We start from the raw sequence: 23224 nt of genomic DNA, 5'->3' as shown, positions 1-23224 counted from the left end.
CTAATTTTAAATGGTAGATGAACCATAAACAGATAATTAAACTATCTTGGATGAATTACAAATCAATGTATCATTAGTCCTTTGAAAGTCTCGCACAGCTCAGACAATGAGACGTATTTGTTCAGAAAGTTTACATTGTCAGCATTCATCTCACCACTATAAACTTGCTTTGGAGTTTTTCATTATATTTAATAAATATTAGATGTTTAAAAGGTGATTTTTTAAAGAAACAACTCTGATAACCAATTTGCAGGTATGCAAACTAAACTTGATTTTCTCATGGAAATTTAAGTTATAACAATCTAGAAAATGGAACACAATAAATTCCCTAGTCCAGACTTGGTGAGAGTTGTAGTTTCTTTAAATGATCCTAACTGTCCCAAACTTAAAAGGATTTATATGGTACATAATATATTTATAAAAAAGTATAGAGAAAAGAGTAAATGGAAAACAGAAAATGAAGTATATATTTAATTTTACCACAAGTAAAAATCTGAAGTAAAGTTATAGGTATTAACCTAATAATTCATTCATCTGCCAGGACTGGTATGCTTTTCTTAGGTTTGATATCATTGCCTTCAAAAATCTTTTTCTTGAAGTCATATAGTATATTAACTTTTCTGAATAGATAGATGTTAGATAGATGATAGATAGATAGATAGATAGATAGATAGATAGATAGGATTACCACAGCTATATGCTAAACATTACTTGATCTATGTCTGATTAGTTCTGCAAATTAATATGTATTTATATATTTATATAGGTTCAGGGTTGTAATTTATTAATGCTGTAACTCACCATTCAAGTCATTCTTCAAACTTGACACATTTATTCTTTTAATCCTTCTTGATTATCCAATACATGCATAATTCTAATAAGCAAAAATAAAAAAAATAAAAAATGAATGAAATAATTGAATGGCTTAGGCTGTGATATGATCATTCTAAATAACAACGATTAGTTATCAAATTTTACTCAAAGTACTTAACTACAGTTTCAACTGGTAAAATAGTATTTGAAACACAGTTTAGGCAATACACAGAATTTGGAATTTCTTCTGCATTGACTTTATGCACCCAGTAACAGGTAAAGATAAAAATGCCTGTGCTACAGATTAACTACTACTACTGCTCTATCTTAATCTAGAAAGGGAAGAGCAAATAAGATGTGGAAGGAATAAATTACTTATTACTTCTTCATGGAGAACTTGGAATTTCCTATTTTGGGGACCAAGATGGACACTGGAAATCCTCTACTGCACCAATGTTGATTCAAAACCTTGGGAGCCTCCTGAGTGAAATCTGGAACTGGTCCCCATACATGAAAGGCAAGAAGAAACTGAAGAATGAGGTAAGCTACTCCAGATAACTAAATGGCAAGTTTAGCGAGCAAGGACACTTACATATGAGGCTTGTCTTGGGCAGGCACAAGACGACTAGATCTCCTCACTTGCCCAACAGAATCTTAAAAGCTTATATAGAGGCTTTAACTGAGTTCAGTACCAGTATACCATCCAGATGGTCTCAGCAACACATTACTTTCTCCAGGTTGTGTCCTTGAAAATGGCTTCTACTGTGAGAATGGTGGGTGGAGAGTGCATTCCAAGGACAGTGGAAGGGGTGTGGAGCCTTTGAGTGTCAGGCTCCAGATTGGAGGCCACATTTTCTCAGTAACCTTCAACACTAAGTCACCACACTGAAATTATAGTCACAGGTTTAAAATGTTTATATTTTCTCAAAGGTCTATGTCTAATTTTAACAGAAAACCATCAATATAATTTTTAAAAGTTCTGAGCTGGACCTTGTTCCCTAGAGAAATCGACTGTATTAATGATGACTCTGACACTAGTGACTACAGGCAACGAAGAGGCAACACAAGAGAATAGCTAGGTCCAGGGTATCAAATAAAAATAACTTGTTTTATAACTAAGTTCTTTACTTACTAGCTATGTATCATGCATGTCTAGGCCTCAATATTATCATCTTTGTAACAGGGATATTAATAGTATAATGTTCTCTTTAGGATTAAATAAATTAATCAATATAAAAGCACACAGATGAAGTCCTTATATGTAGGAATACTAGCTGATAGAGGGTTTATTAGTTTTATTATTTTCTCATAAATTTAGTATATACTTGCTAATTTATACCTACTGCCAGCATGGAGATTTATCTGCATGTAAATATGTTGTATATCCATATATGCATATGGACAGATATAGAGATCTATGAAATCTATAAAATACAGATGTTAGTATACTAAGATATAACAATATCTTCTAAGCATCTGCTGTTACCTTTTCTTCTGGAACAGGGAAAGAAGCAATGTTGTAAAACAAATATATTAGCAGTGATGGCAAAAAAAATTGGGGGCCATATAATGTTACTTACCTATCATCTTGTACACCATATTCACATTGCTTTTCTACAAAATCTATAAAATCTAGTGGCAAACTCATCATCTAATTATGAAGATTATGTGAGATTACAAATCTAAAATGATTATTTGAAGACATGAAAGTATGTCCTCAATATTGTTTCCATTCCTGCTGTTAATTCTAATCTTCTATTGTGTACATCTAACCTTGTTTTATTTATAGAGGGTTTAAGATATCTCACCACTATTTATATCTTTATGTATTCATAGCCCATACTAATGCATGTGTGTGTTTCAGTAACTGGCTACAGAAGTCAATGGAGGATTTCTCCAACCTCAAAATTTCTGAGCAATACAGATAAATAGGTATCAAAATTTCTGAGCAATACAGATAAATAGGTAGATAGATATATTTGAGTAGGTGTTGTGCCCAAGATTGTGAATCCTAGAAACCACCAAGGAGCCGACACCGATACAAGTACATGAGGGTTTATTACAAGCTGGAGCTTGGATCCAAATATACTCGACACAGCGGAGCAGGGACTTGGACCCCGAGATGGGTTCCAGCTGTGTTTTATGGGGCTGGTCTAGGGGATTTTCAGAAGGGGTGGAGGAATTTTGTTCATTCCGATATGGGGGAAAGGTGGGGGAGTTTCTTAAGACCTCTTTCCCTTCCAACACAGGACTTTCTGTCTCTGTCAAGGGCATTTTGAGTTGTTTTCTTTCTGATATGGGAGTTCTCTTTCAAGGGCGTGCTGCAGTCTGTTTTCTTTTTTTTTTTTTTTTTTTTGCAGTCTGTTTTCTGTAAAGTTTCTTATTCACAGGGGCCTGAGATGGCTGTACTTGTGCTAATGCTAAACTTGAGGTGGAATGGCCTAATTTTCTCGGCCTCCACAGTAGGTAGGTAGATAAATAGATTATACGGATGGATACAGAAATAATGTTTCCTATCATTTTAAAATTTTGGTAAGATTATATTATACTCCAGAATCCTATTGAAAGTTTTACTAACTCTATTAAATATAGCCAGTTAGATTTCCTAATAACTAAGAGAACAAACTGTATTGGTGCTTACTTTTTCACACACAGTGTCTTCTGAGAAAGAAATTCCTCAATAGCAGATGCTGTTTTTTGTATTAAACACTGAATATTATGTATGAACATGCAGAATTCACAAAGAGATTGTTCTATAAGCATTATATTAACTTTTTATATCTTGACCATTATTTCTAATGCTAATGCAGTTGCTGCTTTACAAATAATTGCATTTGAACTAATATAAAAAACCATAACACTTATTGTGGAAAGTGGCACTTCATGAAGAAATGGTTGATGTCAATAACAATTTAGTTGAAAAATATGGTTACTAAATCATTTCACTTAATGTGTGCTTAATTGTGTTTAAAATCTTGTGTGATCTTTGAATACTTTGAGACCTCAAAAGACTAAGAAAATAAGCTGAGAGAAATATCTAACAATGAAAAAAATAACAACTTGAAGGAAAATTAAAATGTAAGGGAAGCTTTACTAAGTTTAACTTGACTTTAGACATATTTTTCCACAAACCTTAAAATTTTCTTAAATTAACATTTGATGTGCTACAGAGTAATTTTATACTGAAATTTATACAAACACATGCAATTAAATTTCATTAAATTGCAATTAATTGTAATGTACAATTATATGGTTTAAGAAAGAAAACCCTTAATGATTTTTGGTGTTTATACTTTCTGAAGACTCAGCTTTTTTAAAATTCACCTCTAAGTATGTGGATTTTTTGTTAATTGTTTCATTTTTGAGAATTTGTAGGAGTCCCTGTTACTAGATCTCTATTACTTTCTATATCTCACATATATATTCTTATTAATATGGAAAGTAACATATCTCCATATTTTGTACCTCTACAACCTATGTCCTGGACACTTTGTTTCTTATTTTTTGCTGAATATATTTTTACTACATTCCAAAGAAAATGAAGATTTAACTGAGAGATTGTATAAACAGAGAAAAAAAAAGCAGTGGGCTAGGTTAGCTTGTATTATTAATAATATTCTTCGTAGCAATATTTTAAATTATTTTCAGTCTACTTGAAATGATGGAAACTATGACATGACAGCAAAGAATAAACTCCCTCTAAAACTTAAGCCACCAAATTTGTCCTGGAGCAAATCTGGGGAAACTCCTATTTGTGGTTATTAAGGGAAACTTTTCTTTGTGAATATTTTGTTTGTGTGCTGAATACTATAATGAAAATGTTGTTAACTGTTCCTGGGGTTTTTTGCTATTCCCTGTATATTGTTAACAATGGTTTTATGGTAACATTCATTATTATAGAACTTTTAACACCACATGTTTTCCTTCCCAAGAGAACATATTTTTTTGATGTTGTAGCTACATAGATATACAGCTGCTTCTAAATTTGATTGTATAGAGGAAATCTTAACTCTGTCGTTTTATATAACCTTGGGTAAATTATTCAATGCCTCTAAGTTTCATCATCTCTTTTTATAAAATGAGGTATTAATAATAAAGCTCATAAAAAGATTTTGAGATTATTACATAAAAATGCTCGTTAAATTCTGCCACATAGGATGTACTAAAAATGTTAATTATATAATATGCTTTATAAAACATTATATATTACATTAATTTTATCTATATAATATCTAATATAAAATGTTATTTTTACCTTATTCATCATTATTATGGTAGTCCTTTTATAATGTAGAAATCATATATTTGGATCTTTGATTTTGACTAATCCCTTGTGAGCTAACCTGGTCTTTCCCAGTAACCTTCTAAGAAAAGTTGTATGAGTTACATAACAAAGTTACAAAGTGACTATTTAAATAGTGTTACTATTCAGCAGTCCTCCACAAAAAGAAATCCCTTCTAACAGAAATTACTTATAGCTAACAAAAGGAGATAAGTCCTGTGTGAGATTTGTACTTCTGCCCCTACTAGTAAGGGATCCTTATAGTAAATAAAAACATCCTAGATGTTTATACAGTAAAAGCAATCTAGGGAAAGTGAATAACATTCCTTATAATTGCTCTTTTAATTTTCACTTTAGGCCAGTGTAAATCAGATTGAAAAAAGGAATCTGAAGAAAACGAGAGATAATTTGGATTATTTGTGTTGTGTGCTTTACTTCCAAATTGTAGTCTTGTGGTTAATATCATAGAAACAAAATCTAGAGAAGAACGAAAACTTGATTTGAAATACCTCAGCATCATTATTTTATATACCATTTATATACCATTTTGTAATCTCCATATTGTTATATTTTTTCTATGACTACCACACATACTAGGTAATGTGCTCTGAGAAAATAATGGTTGTAAAAATATAGATATACCACTCTTTATTCTACCTGAAGTATAATATTGATTAGATTCTAGTGCACAGTATTTTAGCTCCCCAGAAGTATGACAACTACAATCATGAATTTTAGTATGGGTTATAAAGGGATACTATATAAACTTCTCACTCAAAAATTGTTCCTCAGCAATATATATCTTTGATGTAAGCACCTAAATAACACTTTTCCATGTCAGTTGTAACATTCTCCTCAAGGATCAGGGTCAAGTACTAAAAGCTGTGGTGATAAAAGGTAATTCCTATTACTCTGAAAGGCTATAGTCATCACTTATATTTTTAATCATGAATAAACTGAGTTGTAAACCAAAAAGATATGTAGTTCAATGTCAATTTTTCTTTGTTTGACCTACTCAGATTCACAAGAACATTTCTAGCTCTGGCTTTATAAAATCTGGATAAAGGAAAGCACCATCTATAGTAGGTTATAAAATTATTTTACTTAGATCAAACAAAACCATAAAGCTTCAGACATAATATTTGGGAATAAAGCAATTCAGACTGACTATACTTTAGTGCTCTGAAATTTTAACACATTTTCTTTGAACTAATAGTAGGATTTCTTTTGTATTATTAGTTTTGTTTTGATTTAGTTTGTGTTATGTATGTTCTCAGTTCTCTTAGGTGCCAGTCTTAAATGTTGGGTGTTTACCACTGTTGGCAGGAATGCCAACTGCTGTAGCCACTCTGGAAAACATTACAGAGGTTCCTTAAAAAAATAAAAATAGAACTACCCTATGACCCAGCAATTGCATTACTGGGTATTTATACAAATGATACAAAAATAGTGATTCAAAGGGTACATGCACTTCAGTGTTTATAGCAGCAATGTCCATGATAGCTAAAATATGAAAAGAGCCCAGATGTCAATCAACAGAGGAATGGACAAAGAAGATATAGTATTTATATACAGTGGACTACTACTCAGCAATCAAAAAAAGAAATCTTGCCATTTGCAATGACATGGATGGAACCAGAGAATATTCACTAAGTGAAATACATCAGTCAGAGAAAGACAAATACCATGTGTAGAATTTAAGAAACAAAACAGACAAACATAGAGGAAGGGAAGAAAAATAAAATAAGATGAAAACAGAGATGGAGGCAAGCCATAAGAGATTCTTAACTATAGGAAGCAAACTGAGGGTTGCTGGGGGGTAGAATAGTGAAGGGATGGAGTAATTAGGTGATGGGCATTAAGGAGGACATTTGATGTAATGAGCACTGGGTATCGTACACAACTGATGATTCACTAAATTCTACCTCTGAAACTAATAATACACTATATGTTAACTATTTGAATTTAAATAATTTTTTTTTAAAGTTGGGTGCTTAATGTAAGTTACGAACCTTCTATTTCTCAGGAAGGAACTCCAGGTTTTGAGTTCCCCCAGATTGTGGGTTGGTGTGCTGGGGTGGGGATTATGGCAAGAATCTCTAGCCCTTTCCTACCTACTTTGAGGTCCTTTCCTTCTTTTTGCAGGTTGTGAAAGTGTTGCTTTGCCAGTTTTCAGGTTTTGTCAGAGGAAATTGTTCCATATATAGCTTTAGAGTTGTCATGTTTGTGAGAGGAAGTTAGCTCATGATTTTGAACAGGAATGCTGTATGTTCCCAGTTATAATACAAACTTTTACATTACTTTTACATTGTCTAAAATCATGTGGTTACATGAAAGCATTGGTATTGGAAGGGCTAAGAACTTAGAAGACTGCTTTTCTCCTGTCAAACTCACTGCAGAGACGAGAAGCCTAGCTAGGTATTTTACTGGTAGGAGAAAATTCTTTTGCAGATTTGGAGCTGATTATAAGCACATTTTTTGAGAATTTTATATAGATTTTATGTTACAAATTAGGGCCAAGTTGTAAAGACAGTTACCAGATTTCATACAGCAAATTTAATTTCTTCCTCTCTGGCAATTTTAATTTACTCTTGTTCTTATATCATTGTTATGCAAAAAAGTTCTATTTCTTAATACTGGACATGTCCACTCCTTAGCATGTGTCCGTTTTATGTCATCTTTGTGTCTTTTCTCTTTCATCACTATAACTAACAGCTCTTGCAAATTGAAAAAAAATAGTTCATTATTTTTATACATATGTACTTAAAGACTACATTTATTTCATTACTGTAGATTTATATTTTAATTCATAGATTACTAATGGGTTAAACTTTTTCATTTAACATAAACTTTTTACCACCCCACAACTCGCTAAACTTGTAGAAACAGGATATTCAACAGTACCTATATTCTAGCCTACTCACAAAATATTTCATATTGTAGAAAAATCTAAAGATGTGCATTTTTCTTGCTAATCAATTTGTTAGTATGGCTACCTGGATTTTTGGTGGTTGACCAGCTTTTTGAAAATAAACATCAAGAGTACAATAGTACGTTAAGTTCTACATTACATATTACGTAAGTAATATGAGTACAATAGTACAATACAATAGTACAAGAGTACAATAGTACGTTAAGTTCTATTACATATTACTTGAAATTCTAGTCATGGCCTCTGGTATAATATGTCTCTCAATACTCTACTTTTGTTAGAATTGTCTTAAGTTATATGTCATTAACGCATCAAGATGATTAGTAGATTTCTAAAACTCAAATTTATTATCTACTTTGTCAAGTTTGTTAAGTTTATGAAAGAAATATTTGTTGTAAGGAACTATCTCTATGGAGTGACATAATAACATTTGTTTAACACCTCTGTTTGAGAACAATTACATTTATATTTTCTCATTTGATATTTTCATTAACCTTAAAAATCTGGACTTAATTTTATGCCATCATTTAGAGGAGAAAACTGAAATAATAGAAGGGCAAAGTAAACCAGAAGAACATTGGTAAAATTGCAGTTGTGGCAGCCACAGTAGTGCACTGTTCAGAATTCACTTCAGGAGAGACCTTCTGCAAGGAGAGTAGGTGAGCTGACAGCCTCTACCTCTACAGTTGGGAAGGACACCCAGTGCTCCTTACATCAAATGTCCTTCAGCTCTACCTTCTGGATTCACTTTACCTTTTCTGCTGGGGCCAAGGCCATTCTCTCTCTGAGTGTTCCAGCCAGTGACTGAGCCCAGTGAAATTCCGAGAGTTAAGCCATCCCTGCCCAATCTGGGACTGTTCTAAGGTGATCTTTGTCCTGGGACTCCCAGTTGGCCTGTCTGAGACTTTCTCAGAGCTACATTGTGCTTAGAGGCTCTCTCTACTGAATGTTCCTTTATTTTCTTCTTTAATGAGCATCAAACCAGCATTGCAGGCTTCCAGCTCTGCCTGACTACTCCCTACTCCCCTCTTCCTCTACTCTATCCTACACAGGATTACCCCAGGGAATTCCTTTGAAAGTCCAATCCTGTGCTGACGTCTGCCACGTGGAGGACCTCAGTTGATATAGTGGCTAAACCTTCATGGATAGTAGAGATAAGCTCACGTTGGTAGGAACTAGTGGTAATTGAGAAACTTGTTTGTCTAAAGTATTAAATGCCTTTCCTATTCTGTGATTGAAGTATAAAGATTTCTGATTCTAAAAATGGTAAAGAAACATTTTGCAGGGGATCCCTTGGTGGCTCAGTGGTTTAGCGCCTGCCTTTGGCCCAGGGCACGATCCTGGAGCCCCGGGATCGAGTCCCACGTCAGGCTCCCGGCATGGAGCCTGCCTCTCCCTCTGCCTGTGTCTCTGCCTCTCTCTCTCTCTCTATGTCTATCATAAATAAATAAAATATTAAAAAAAAGAAACATTTTGCAGACTGACCTAAGTACAGGGAACATCTAGAAAAATTAGACCAAAATTTGAAGAAAAAGATTGAAGAAACCAGAAAACTAGTTAAATATCAAGGACTGTAAGACCAGATCTAGAAAGAAATGAAAAACTAGATAAGATCAAAATTCTGAGAATTTCTATAGTTGGTGCATTTCAGAAAGGAAAAATGGAACAAAGGTGGAGATATAATCCTACAAATTAGCTATTCAATTTCAAGATAAATACTGCTTATTATGAAAAGCTCAAAGATCAGATTTCATACTTCAATGTGTAATAATTGTGTGTGACTTTAGGTAAGCTAGTTAACCTGTTACATTTTTCTCACTTTAAAATGGTTGTACTGCAATATACTACCTTATGAGTGTATCATGAGGCTATATTAATATACACTGTACTCTGAGAAGATTGTCCAATATACACCAAACACTAAAATTTTGTTAAAGATCTAAAATAAGAAGCACAATTCACACGCACACACATACACACACACATTTTCCAGAAATCACTAGTTCATTTACAGTTATTATTTTCAAAAAAAATGTTTCTTTCAAATGACTTTTGAGGTTAACCTACAAAACTTCATTGATATCTATTGTTGGATGAAAGTACAAGATGTAGATACTCAAAATATTTGGGCTATATTTTTGGAAACAGTTTATTCTGTGAAGTAGTACATCAGAAATATTTCAAGTGGCTGCTGATTAATTTGTATATTTGAATACACAGGATTTGTAAAGCAGATTTAAATATAAGGTAACCAATTAATTATGGGATATGACTTGAACATACTAAACACCATTGTTACTCAATTTGAGATTAGGATCTTCTGGATATTTTACTGTATTTTGGAAAAAACACTGTGCTTTCCTACATAAATATATTCTGTTGGAGTGGCTTTACATATTCTTTAACAAAGCAATGCGTTAAAAACTGTAAAATGCTTAAATGTCTGTTTTCTACTCAATTTATATTATAATATTGATTTGATAATGGATGGTTTCTTAAGAATGTACCTATCTAATTGCAATGAAACAGAAGATATATAGCATTTTTCAGTTTTAAATATCAAAAATATTAATAATTTCCTGCAATTACCCTATTAAGTCAGCATTTTCATTATGCAAATAATACAATGAATCATAGAAATTGAATCATATAAATAAATTTTTAAAAGTATGAATAATAAAAAAATGAATGATTGTAGTGTTTAGTAAATGTTTTACCATTGTAAAGTTTCACTGTTTACTGGGTAATAATAGTGGAGTTGACTAAACCTTTTCTCATATTAAAAAAGTAATGATTTGGGCAGCCTGGGTGGCTCAGTGGTTTAGCACCACCTTCAGCCCAGGGTGTTGTCCTGGAGACCCAGGATCGAGTCCCACATCAGGCTCCCTGTGTGGAGCCTGCTTCTCCCTCTGCCTGTGTCTCTCCCTCCCTCCCTCTCTCTCTCTCTCTCTCTCATGAATAAATAAATAAAATCTTAAAAAAATAAAAATAAAAAAGTAATGATTTATGACATTATTAATTGTCTAAATTCCATTTGGACAGATGCTGCATTTCATTTTGAAATTAATTTTCAATAAGTTTGCAGGGGTTTCAGAAATCATAATTTATTTTTATCTGCATACCATATTTGGTCAGCTGGCTATTATTTCCTAGCCTGTTGGCACTGATAATTTGGATCAGTTTGCATTTCAAACCACTCAGGCACTTAATAGCTTATAAATGTTTACACTGGGACCAAAATAGGGAAGAAAACAATTTTTGAAGGAAAATATCAGTTTGTATACCAGCCATGGACAATACTCAGTAATGTTGGCTTCATTTTTTATTATTAGTTTCCCTCTCTCTGTTGTTGAAGCCAAGTCCTCATACAGACTCCCTTTCCATACCAGTCTAGCGTTTTGCTAAATAAACTTTCGTATGATGTATCTTTGTGGGAAAAATAAAAACTATCTGAAGGCATAAAAGTGCCCATAGATTGTTATATTTATTAACTTGTCCCAGTATCTCTGCCCTCAGTTGCCTCCCATAATGATTCTGAGTATTGCTATGCAAATTGCTTTGGCTAATAGAAAAGTAGCAAGAAGGACACAAACAGAAACTTGAAAAATGTTTCAGCATTGGAATTTGCCTCTTCTTGATGCTTTTGAAATAGTGCTCCCCCTCCCATCTGTGAAGAAACCTGGGGTAGCCTGTTGTCTGAGAGAAACAATGATCATATCACTGCCATAAGCCCCACTGATATGTAGCTTCCATTGCCAGGCATAAGTATGAAGCTATCCTAGATCAATTAGCCCTAGATGACCTGCCACAGACCACAGATGTCAAGGCAAGCCCAGTTGAGGTGGCTTACATCAGCAAAACTAGCCAAACTGTACACCAATTCATAGGAAATGATACATGAATGTTGTTTAAGAAATTGGATTTTGAAGTGATTTGTCACGCAGCTAAAACTAATTGATACAACATAGTTTATATGGTAAGTCATGAAAAAGTTTCACCCATTGGGCCTGTTTCTAATATCCCAAAGCAAATATTCATTAAGTGGTTTAAATAGTGACATGCAGGCTTTTTTTTTTTTTTTTTTGTTAAGGAAATACATTGGAACTTTATGTATTTAAGGAAGCCAGGAGATGATTTTGAAATCTTGCTTTTAATGAATATCATTGGCCAGTATAATTAAATACTTGCAATATCCTAATGATGTATATATTCACATCAAATGTTTGTTTAAATGCATTTTTGTATTCCTTTAGATATTAAGTGAATTTTACTTTTGTTGAAAATCTAAAGTAATTTAAAATAATTCTTCCACTTCTACATCTGACCATTTCATTTCATATTCAATGCTACTGAAAAATAACATTAAGCAGAAAAAGAGCAGACTTTCCTTTTTTAAGAAGAGAAAAGGTAGCTATTAGTAAATTTCCCATTAGAAAATTTTCCTGGGTCTAAGGTCAGAAGGGAACCTATTGACAGAAAATTGCACTGTGGTTTATTGGTGGAAATTTACTTTACTTTTCAATTTACTTTATGTGTAAGTTTATTGCTTTATTTTCTAATAGCAAGAAAAGGACCAAAACTATAACATAAGTATGTAACATAAGTATATAAGTATTATATTATGATATATTGGATAGTTTATAAATATAAAACTACCAGCAAACCCTGGTAATTATATATTAATAGTAGATTTCCCAACTGCAAAAAATAAAAAAGAATCCTGGTAGAATTTTTAAGTCAAATGTGATAAGGGAATGAATGAAAGCTCTAATGTAAACAGGTTTTGGAGCCAAGTATGCATCCTGAGAACAATGTTTCAAGTACAAGCACAGAATTATAAAGTCCTTTTTCTAAGGGCTCAAAGGGTAAAGTTTTAATATAATTCTTATAATGTTTTCATTTGCAATTTTTTACTTGTCTTTCACTTTGTAACCAAGTAAGCAATAAATCTGGGAACTTATGCCAGAAGACCAAAAAAGTGATAAACTGATTTAATTAGAACAATTTTAATCTCAATTTTTAAAAAATATTTTATTTATTTATTCATGAGAGATACAGAGAGAGAGGCAGAGACACACGCAGAGGGGAAGTAGGGTCCACGCAGGGAGCCTGACGTGGGACTCCATCCGAAGTCTCCAGGATCACACCCCGGGCTGAAGGCGGCGCTAAACCTCTGCGCCACCAGGACTGCCTTAATCTGAATTATTTTATTTTATTATTTTTTAATCTGAATTATTTTAAAAGTGAAACTATAATCATAGAGTATTTTCATCATCAAATTACATCTCCATTTTTCTCCACTTCCCAAATATTTTAAAAAGACAACCCTCAGGCTGAAAGTATTTGCAAATCATATATTTGATAAAGGGTAAGGGGTTAATACCTAAAATGAAAAAGGAACTCCTACAGTTCAATAGCAAAAACAAAACAAAATGTGGCTAAGGATGTGGAGAAACAGGTACCCATCTATACTGTTAGTGGGAATATAAAATGGTACAGTAGGAAAACATACTGAAAAGAGTATGGAGGTTCCTCAAACGTAAAAATAGAGCTGCCATATTATCCACAAATGAATACCACTTCTTGGTAAATGCCCAAAAGAACTAAAATCAGTATCTCAAGGAGATAATCTGTGCTCCCATGTTCATCGGGGGCACTATTCACAATAGCCAAGTTATAAAAACAACCAAACTGATAATCAATATAAGAATGGATGAAGAAAATGTAGAAAACACAATGGATTATTATCCAGATTTTAAAATAAATTCCTGACATTTGTGACATGAATGAATCTTGAGGACATTATGCTAAGTGAAATAAGACAGTCACAGAAAAACAAATATTTGATGATTTCACTTACATGAAGTACCTAAAATAGTCAAACTCATAGAATAGAGGATAAAGGATAGAATGCTGGTTGCCAAAGGTTGGGGTTACGGGGAAACATGAATTCTTTCACTAGGTGTGTTTTCAGTTATGCAAGATGATTGGTTCTAGAGACTTGCTGCAGCATAGAACCTACAGTTAGTATACACTTAAACATTTTGGAAGAGCCTAGATTTTATATTAGGTAGACTTAGACATAAAATAACAACAACAACAAAAATTGGACACAAGGAAACTTTTGGTTGCAATGGCTAAATCCAACACTTTGATTTTGGTGAGGGTCCATGGGTATATACATATGTCCAAACTCATCAAATTAAATATATGTAGTTTTTGTGTATCAAATATACCTCAGAAAATCTGTTTTTTAAAAAGAAAAAACACTATAGATAAACTTGCACATTTTCCCAATTCATCTTTCATATAACCTTGCAATTCTATTCTTAAAACACAATCACTCTGTGGGGCCTGAAAAATGGCTCTGGAGGAAAAATAAATTAGTGAATTTAGAAACCAAAAGTCTTTCTAAATCAAGTATATATACCTACAAAACAATCATGTTAGCTTTTGGAAGTTAAATAATTTATTTTTCAACAGATTCATCTAATAATCATTCATCCAATAATGTATGATAAAATTAAGATTAATTTTAAATTGTTAGGATCCATAAATCTGGAAATATATCTAATTATCAAAAATATTGGGATAAAAAATGAAATAAGTTAACATTAAATTTGTCACCAATTGTACAGATACAAATGTATATGAATAAAGTATATAGTGTATTTGGAAAAAATAATATTTAGAAATGTTTATAATCCATGTAATCAAATATTTTTCTACTAAAATTTCTTGTGGTTCATTCCCCCTTTTATTGTCTCTGAGTATCTAGTAACCACATCTATTATATACGTTGGCATTATAATACGATAATTTAGTTAATCTTTTCTCTGACTGACCTCTTTGAAAATCATACTTGCTTCTGGTTATTCTCTTATTCCTAGTATCTGACACAGGAACTCATAATCAGTTGATGCTTTAAAAAATAATTGCTCAATAAACTAATATTCCCCTGTCAATTTTCACATATTTTTAAATAAATATTCCAGTATACTTCCATCTTAATGCCATAACACTTTTCCAATCTCTATCTGAGAGGCTCCATTTCATCTAAACTACTCTTTTTAAGGCAGAAGATAGGGAACCTAATCAGAGGGACCAGATACAGATTGAAAAACAAGGAAGTAGAAGACAATAATCAAATTTATCCAAAGACAAAATTAAATATTGCCATATAAATATATATGGGGAGAAAATCAAAAATTTGGATTTGATGAATCTATTGATTGCATGGTGTGTACAGTAAGAAAAGCAGGCTTTCATAGTGTCTGCTAACTACAATTATAAAATAGTTGATGAAAGAAAGTAATATATTTAGATAGGCTAACATAATACAATTAGAATGGAGACTTCATCTAAATAACTGTGATATTTCTACATTGATTCTAAAATATTTCCAATATGAAGTTCTCAGAAGTTAATACTAACCCATGGTGGAATTCTCATAAATCATTAGTGAATTTTCATGAAATATTCATTGACTTGAGTTTATAAGCATTCATTAAAATTCACAAATGTGTTCTTATGGACAATCTATCGAATCTGGAAACATAAAAGGCCACATTTTATGTACATGTGGGTTTATGTAACATATTTGAAAAGTGAATTTTTATTAACTTAAACGTGCTAGTCATCCAAAATGAACACATTCTTACTATGGTAAGTTCCTGAATATTTGTGAATAATTTATATGACACTGATTTGTGCCAAATAATGTGCAATTTAATGAAAAAAAAAAAGACACTTAAGTCAATGGCATTCTATAAAATTACCCAGTTTATATGCACTAGGTCAATATATTATAGGATCTCTTAATGGAAGGGCCATCTTTTATAGTAAAAAATAAAAAAGAAATGAGACATATGTGGGCCAATAAAAATTCTGTCCCAGTTTTTTTTTGTTATTGTTTAATATTTGTTTCTATTTATGTAGTTAGTGATGACTCTTAATTGGTAATTACCTCCCCAATTCTATGCATTAGTGCTTCCTATCACTTTGTGCTTTTTTTTTTCTTGAACTAAGAAAAGCACTTAGAACCCTTTTTATATTTCCTTTCTCAGTTTCATATACTAGCATGAATAAAGACCATGTAAAATATCACATCTTTAATCTTTGTTCCTAGTTTATATTCGATCACACGAATTTAATGTCTTTTTTTGAAATGTACAAGCAGGATAATCTAATTTACTGTTAAATAAAACAGGTAAATTCAGTTCAATTCAGTGAGCATTTATTGGGTAAAGAAACTACCCTGGGTAAAGCATTGTATCAGGTTCTGATTGTATAAACATTCTCTGATGTTTTTGGAAGTCAGTTGCTTAGTGGAAAAATAATTTGCATTTAATGAAAAATATGAAGTTGAAAACCCAAATTTGACATATAAGTGTGTCTCAAAAAATCTTCTAGAGAGTGCTTCTTCCTTCAGAAGAGATTGAGCAAAAAGTACTTCTAGGGGCCACAAGTCTTCTGGCAAGAGTAAAGAACAGCATACTCTGATGTCAACTTCAGTTAAAAAGCAGGACTACCTAGATTAGAGGCAAAAGCCACTATAGCTTCTGAATTTTGACATGTGCACTATAATGTACACATCCTACACTTATGTCCTTTCAGCTGGAAACAATTGTTTTGTTTTGTTTTTATTTTGTCAAAATACTTCAAAAAATTCATTGTTTACTTTCCAAAGAAGACAGAAGCTTGACTTTGGGCAATCAGTTTCTAGACAGTTCTGTCTATATGGATCACAAAATAAATGCCTCTTCCATATCCAAGTTGCTATGTTTAACAGACATCACCTGTTTTCAGGCTCTTTTGGGGGGAAAAACACTTTAATTCAAAAAGTGAAAGCATAAGCATTTTTTTATTTTGAAAAGTATCTTTGCTCATTGTGAAACCCAAACAAAAATTCATATTTCATTAAAAGGGACAAGTGGAAGGATGGAAAAGAAACCAATAGCATTAATGTCTTATTATTTTCACCATTCTCACGGTGTGAGGTGGTATCTTATTGTGGTTTTGATTTTTATTTCCCTGATGGCCAGTGATGCAGAGCATTTTCTCATGTGCTTGTTGGCCATGTGTATGTCTTCTTTGGTGAAATTCTGTTCATGTTTTTTGCCCATTTCATGAGTGGATTGTTTGTTTCTTGGGTATTGAGTTTAATAAGTTCTTTATAGATCTTGGATACTAGCCCTTTATTTGATACGTCATTTGCAAATCTCTTCTCCCATTCTGTAGGTTGTCTTTTAGTTTTGTTGACTCTTTCTTTTTGCTGTGCAGAAACTTTTTAACTAGTTTAAGTCCCCATAGTTCATTTTTGCTTTTGTTTCCCTTGCTTCATAGATATAACTTGCAAGAAATTGCTGTGGCCAAGTTCAAAAAGGGTGTTGCCTGTGTTCTCTAGGATTTTGATGGATGCTTGTCTCACATTATAACTTTCATCCATTTTGAGTTTATCTTTGTGTATGGTGTAAGAGAATGGTCTAGTTTCATTCTTCTGCACATGGCTGTCCGATTTTCCAAGCACCATTTATTGAAGAGACTGTCCTTTTTCCATTGGATAGTCTTTCCTGCTTTGTTGAATATTAGTTGACCATAGAGTTGACGGTCCATTTCTGGATTCTCTGTTCTGTTCCATTGATCTATGTGCCTGTTTTTGTGCCAGTACCAAACTGTCTTTATGATCACTGCTTTGGCAGTACAACAGAAATCTGGCATTGTGATACCCACGGCATTGGTTTTCTTTTTCAATATTCCCCTAGTAATTCAGGCTCTTTTCTGATTCCACACAAATCATAAGATTATTTGTTCCAACTCTCTGAAGAAAGTCCATGGTATTTTGATAGGAATTGCATTAAATGTTTAAATTGCCTGAGTAGCATTGACATTTTCACAATATTAATTCTACCAATCCATGAGCATGGAATATTTTCCATCTCTTTGTGTCTACCTAAATTTCTTTCAGAAGTGTTCTGTAGTTTTTAGCGTATAGATCCTTTACCTCTTTGATTAGGTTTATTCCTAGGTATCTTATGATTTGGGTGCAATTGTAAATGGGATTGACTCCTTAATTTCTCTTTCTTCAGTCTTATTGTTAGTATATACAAATGCCACTGATTTCTGGGCATTGATTTTGTATCCTGCCACATTAACGAATTGCTGTATGAGTTCTAGCAATCCTGAGATGGAGTCTTTTGGGTTTTTCTATGTACAGTATCATGTCATCTGAGAAGAGGGAGATTTTGACTTCTTCTTTGCCAATTTGAATGTGTTTTATTTCTTTTTGTTGCCTGATTGCTGAGGCTAGAACTTCTAGTACTATGTTGAATAGCAGTGGTGAGAGTGGACAACCCTGTCTTGTTCCTGATCTTAGGGGAAAGGCTCCCAGTGCTTCCCCACTGAGAATGATATTTGCTGTGGGCTTTTAAGATGCTGAGTAATGTTCCCTCTATCCCTACACTCTGAAGAGTTTTGATCAGGAATGGATGCTGTATTTTGTCAAATTCTTTCTCTGCATCTATTGAGAGTGTCATATGGTTCTTGTTTTTTCTCTTGTTGATATGATCTATAACGTTGATTGCTTTACAAGTGTTGAACCAGTCTTGTATCCCAGGGATAAATCCCACTTGGTCATGGTGAATAATCTTCTAATGTACTGTAGGATCCTATTGGCTTGTATCTTCTTGAGAATTTTTGCATCTGGGTTCATCAGGGATATTGGTCTATAATTCTCTTTTTTGGTGGGGTCTTTGGTTTGGAATTAAGCTGATGCTGGCTTCATAAAATGAGTGTGGAAGTATTCCATCCCTTTCTATCTTTCTGCACAGCTTTAGTAGAATAGGTATTGTTTCTTCTTTAAACATTTGATAGAATTCCCCTGGGAAGCCATGTGGCCCTGGACTTTAGTGTTTTGGGACGTTTTTGATGACTGTTTCAATTTCCTCCCTGGTTATTGGCCTGTTCAGGTTTTCCATTTCTTCTTGTTCCAGTTTTGGTAATTTGTGGTTTTCCAGAAATGCATCCATTTCTTCTAGATTGCCTAATTTATTGGTGTATAGTTGCTCATATGTTTTTAAAATCGTTTGTATTTCCTTGGTATTTGTTGTGATCTCTCCTTTTTCATTCGTGATTTTATTAATTTGAGTCTTTTCTCTTTTGTTTTTAATAAGGCTGGCTCATGGTTTATTTGTCTATTATTGTTTCAAAGAATCAACTCCTAGTTTGGTTGATCTGTTCTGCAGTTCTTCTGGTCTCTATTTCATTGAGTTCTGCTTGAATCTTTAGTAACTCTCTTCTTCTGCTTGGTGTAGGTTTTATTTGTTGTTCTTTGTCCAGTTCCTTTAGGTGCGAGGTTAGCTTGTGTATTTGAGTTTTTTTCCAATATTTGAGGGATGCTTGTATTGTGATGTATTTACCTCTCAGGACTGCCTTTGCTGTATCCCAAAGATTTTGAACAGTTGCATCTTTATTCTCATTAGTTTCCATGAAACTTCTTAATTCTCTAATTTCCTGGTTGATCCTTTCATCTTTTAGCAGGATGCTCTTTAACCTTCACATGTTTGAATTTCTTCCAAATTTCTTCTTGTGATTGAGTTCAAGTTTCAAAGCATTATGGTCTGAAAATATGCAGGGGACAATTCTAATCTTTTGGTATCCATTGAGACCTGATTTGTGACCCAGTATGTGGTCTATTCTGAAGTATGTTCCATGTGCACTTGAGAAGAATGTGTATTCAGTTGCATTTGGAGGTAAAGTTCTATAAATATCTGTGAAATCCATCTGGTCCAGTGTATCATTTAAAGCTCTTGTTTCTTCGGAGATGTTGTGCTTAGAAGATCTGTATTTGCAGAAAGTGCTGTGTTGAAGTCTCCCAGTATTAGTGTATTATCTAAGTATTTCTTTACTTTGGTTATTAATTGATTGATGTACTTGGCAGCTCCCACATTAGGGGCATAAATATTCATGATTGTTAGGTCCTCTTGTTGGATAGATTCTTTAAGTATGATATAGTGTCTCTCTTCATCTCTTACTATAGTCTTTGGGATAAACCTTAATTTATCTGATATGAGGATTGCTATCCCAGCTTTCTTTTGAGGACCATTTGAATGGTAAATGGTTCCTCAATCTTTCAGTTTTAGGCTGTAGGTGTCCTTAGGTCTAAAATGAGTCTCTTGTAGACAGCAAATAGATGGGTCTTGTTTTTTTTATCCAGTCTGAAACCCTGCATCTTTTGATGGGATCATTAAGCCCATTCATATTCAGAGTTACTATTGAAAGATATGAATTTAGTGCCATCATAATACCTATTCAGTCCATGTTTTTGTGGATTATTTCTTTGGGTGTCCTCTTTCTTTTACCGAGTCCTTCTTAATATTTCTTGCAGAGCTGGTTTGGTGGTCACATATTCTTTCAGTTTCTGCCTATCTTGGAAGCTCTTTATCTCTCCTTCTATTCCGAATGACAGCCTTGCTGGATAAAGTATTGTTGGCTGCTTGTTCTTCTCATTTAGGACCCTGAATATATCCTGCCAGCCCTTTCTGGCCTGCCAGGTCTCTGTGGAGAGGTCTGCTGTTAATCTAATATTTCTCCCCATATAAGTTAGGGATCTCTTGTCTCTTGCTGCTTTAAGGATTTTCTCTTTATCTTTGGAATTTGCAAGTTTCATTATTAACTGGTGAGGTGTTCAATGGTTTTTATTGATTTTGGGGGGGGACCTCTCTATATCCTGGACCTGAATGCCTGTGACCCTCCCCAAATTAGGAGACTTCTCAGCTATGATTTGTTCAAATATGCATTCTGGCCCTCTGGCCCTTTCAGCGTCCTCTGGAACTCCAATCAAATGTAGATTTTTTTTCCTTCTAAGGCTGTCATTTATTTCCCTTAACTCATGGTCTTTTAATTGTTTTTCTCTTTTTTCCTCAGCTTCCTTTCTTGCCATCAACTTGTCTTCTATGTCACTCACTCTTTCTTCTACCTCATTAACCCTCACCAATAGGACCTCCAGTTTGGATTGTATCTCATTTAACTGATTTTTAATTTAAGGCTGATTAGATCTAAATTCTGCAGTCATGAAGTATCTTGAATCCTTTATGCTTTTTTCCAGAGCCATGAGTAGCTTTATAAATTGTGCTTCTGAATTGGCTTTCTGACATCAAATTGTAATCCAAATTCTGTAACTCTATGGCAGAGATTACTGTTTCTGATTCTTTCTTTTGTGGTGAGTTCTTCTTTCTAGTCATTTTGCTCAGTGCAGAGTGGCAAAAATGAGTTGTACTTGTTGTAAGAGCAAACTCTTCTCTCTGTAGAGTTCCAGCTCTTCTCTCTTTAAATCTCAGGTCAATTTCCTAGGTTTTCAGGATGATTTGAAAGTTATCAAGGGGGGATCTCTGGGTGGCTCAGTGGTTTGGCGACTGCCTTTGGCCCGGGGTATGATCCTGGAGTCCCAGGATCAAGTCCCGCGTCAGGCTCCTGGCATGGAGCCTGCTTCTTCCTCTGCCTGTGTCTCTGCCTCTCTCTCTCTATGTCTATAATGAATAAATAAATAAAATCTTAAAAAAATATTATCTAGGTAAGTTGGTGCAGACAGGTGACTTGGGGACCCTACTCCTCTGCCATCTTGCCCCGCCCCCCCATGCCTTTTACTACTGTTTATTGTCCAATTGCTGAGGAAAGGACTTCCAGTACCATGTTAAATAAAAATGGTGCTCGTAGACATCCTTGTCTTGTACCTGACCGTAGCTCTCAGTTTTTCTCCATTGAAGATGATATTAGCTGTGGTTCTTGTATGTCCTTTATGATGTATGCTCCCTCTATCCCTACTTTGTTGAGGGTTTTTATCAAGAATGGATGCTGCGGTTTGTCAAATGCTTTTTATGTATCTATTGACAGGATCATATGGTTCTTATTCTTTGTTTTATTAATATGATGTATCACATTGATCAATTTGCAAATATCGAACCACCCTTGTAGCCCAGGAATCACCCCTACTTGATCATCATGAATGATTCTTTCAGTGTACTATTGGATTCAATTTGCCATTATCTTGTTGAGAATTTTTGTGTCCATGTTCTTCAGGGTAATTGGCCTTTAATTCTCTTTTTTAGTGGGGTCTTGATCTGGTTTTGTGATCAAGGTAATGATGGACTCATTGAATGATTTGGAAATTTTCTTTCCATTTCTATTTTTTGGAACCATTTGAGAAGGATATGTATTAACTCCTCTTTAAATATTTAGTAAAATTTCCCTGAGAAGCCATCTGGCCCTGGACCTTTGTTTGTTGGGAGATTTTTGATAAATTCAATTTCTTGGCTGGTTATCAATCTGTTCAAATTTTCTATTTCTTTCTGTTTCAATTTTGGTAATTTACATGTTTCTAGAAATTTATCCATTTCTTCCAGATTGCCCATTTTGTTGGCACATAATTTTAATAATATTTTACATCATATTTCATAATATTCTCTTAAAATTGTTTGCATTTCTGTGGTCTTGGTTATAACTGTCCCTCTCTCATTCATGATTTTATTTATTGGGGTCCTTCCTCTTTAACTTTGATTAGTCTGGCTAGGGCTTTATTAATTTTATTAATTCTTCGGGAGAACCAGCTACTGGTTTCATTGATCTGTTCTACAATTTTTTAAAATTTCTATATCATTTATTTCTGCTATAAGCTTTATTATTTCCCTTCTTCTGATGGCCTTATGCTTCAGTTGCTTTTCTTTTTTTCAGCTCCCTTAGGTGTAAGGTTCAGTTGTTTATTTGAGATTTTTCCTTCTAATTGAGGTAGGCCTGTATTACTAAAAATTTCCCTCTTATGACCTCTTTTGCTGAATCTTAAATTTTTTGGACCTTCACATTTTCATTATCAATTGTTTCCATGTGTTTTTTACTTCTTTAATTTTCTGGTTGACCCATTCATTCTTTAGTAGGATGTACTTTAACCTCCATGTATTTGTGGTCCTTCCAAATTTTCCTGTGGTTGTTTTTAAGTTTCACAGCATTGTGGTCAGAAAATATGCTTGGTAAGATTTCATTCTTTTTGTACTTGTTGAGGCCTGATTTGTGACCAGTATGTGATCTGTTCTGGGGAATGTCTCATGAACACTCAAAAATGAATGTGTATTGTACTGCTTTAAGATGAAATGTTCTGAATGTATCTATTAAGTACATCTATTCCAGTGTGTCATCCAAAGCCATTG

At 33.6% G+C, this 23224-nt stretch overlaps 1 long non-coding RNA gene across 1 annotated transcript in view; it reads right to left on the bottom strand.

The window, feature by feature from the left end:
* The window catches only part of LOC119867153, a 168528-nt gene that overhangs the window by 60189 nt on the left and 85115 nt on the right, over positions 1-23224 (bottom strand). Inside the window, exon 3 of the long non-coding RNA XR_005382547.1 lies at positions 802-874. This is a non-coding gene — a long non-coding RNA (uncharacterized LOC119867153). The remainder of the gene's footprint in view (positions 1-801; positions 875-23224) is intronic.

Source organism: Canis lupus, chromosome 32, assembly GCF_011100685.1.
Source record: "Canis lupus familiaris isolate Mischka breed German Shepherd chromosome 32, alternate assembly UU_Cfam_GSD_1.0, whole genome shotgun sequence".
In the NCBI taxonomy this organism is placed as follows: domain Eukaryota; kingdom Metazoa; phylum Chordata; class Mammalia; order Carnivora; family Canidae; genus Canis; species Canis lupus.
Note: the sequence above shows the minus strand (reverse complement) of the source record. Positions and strands in the feature narration are given on the sequence as shown.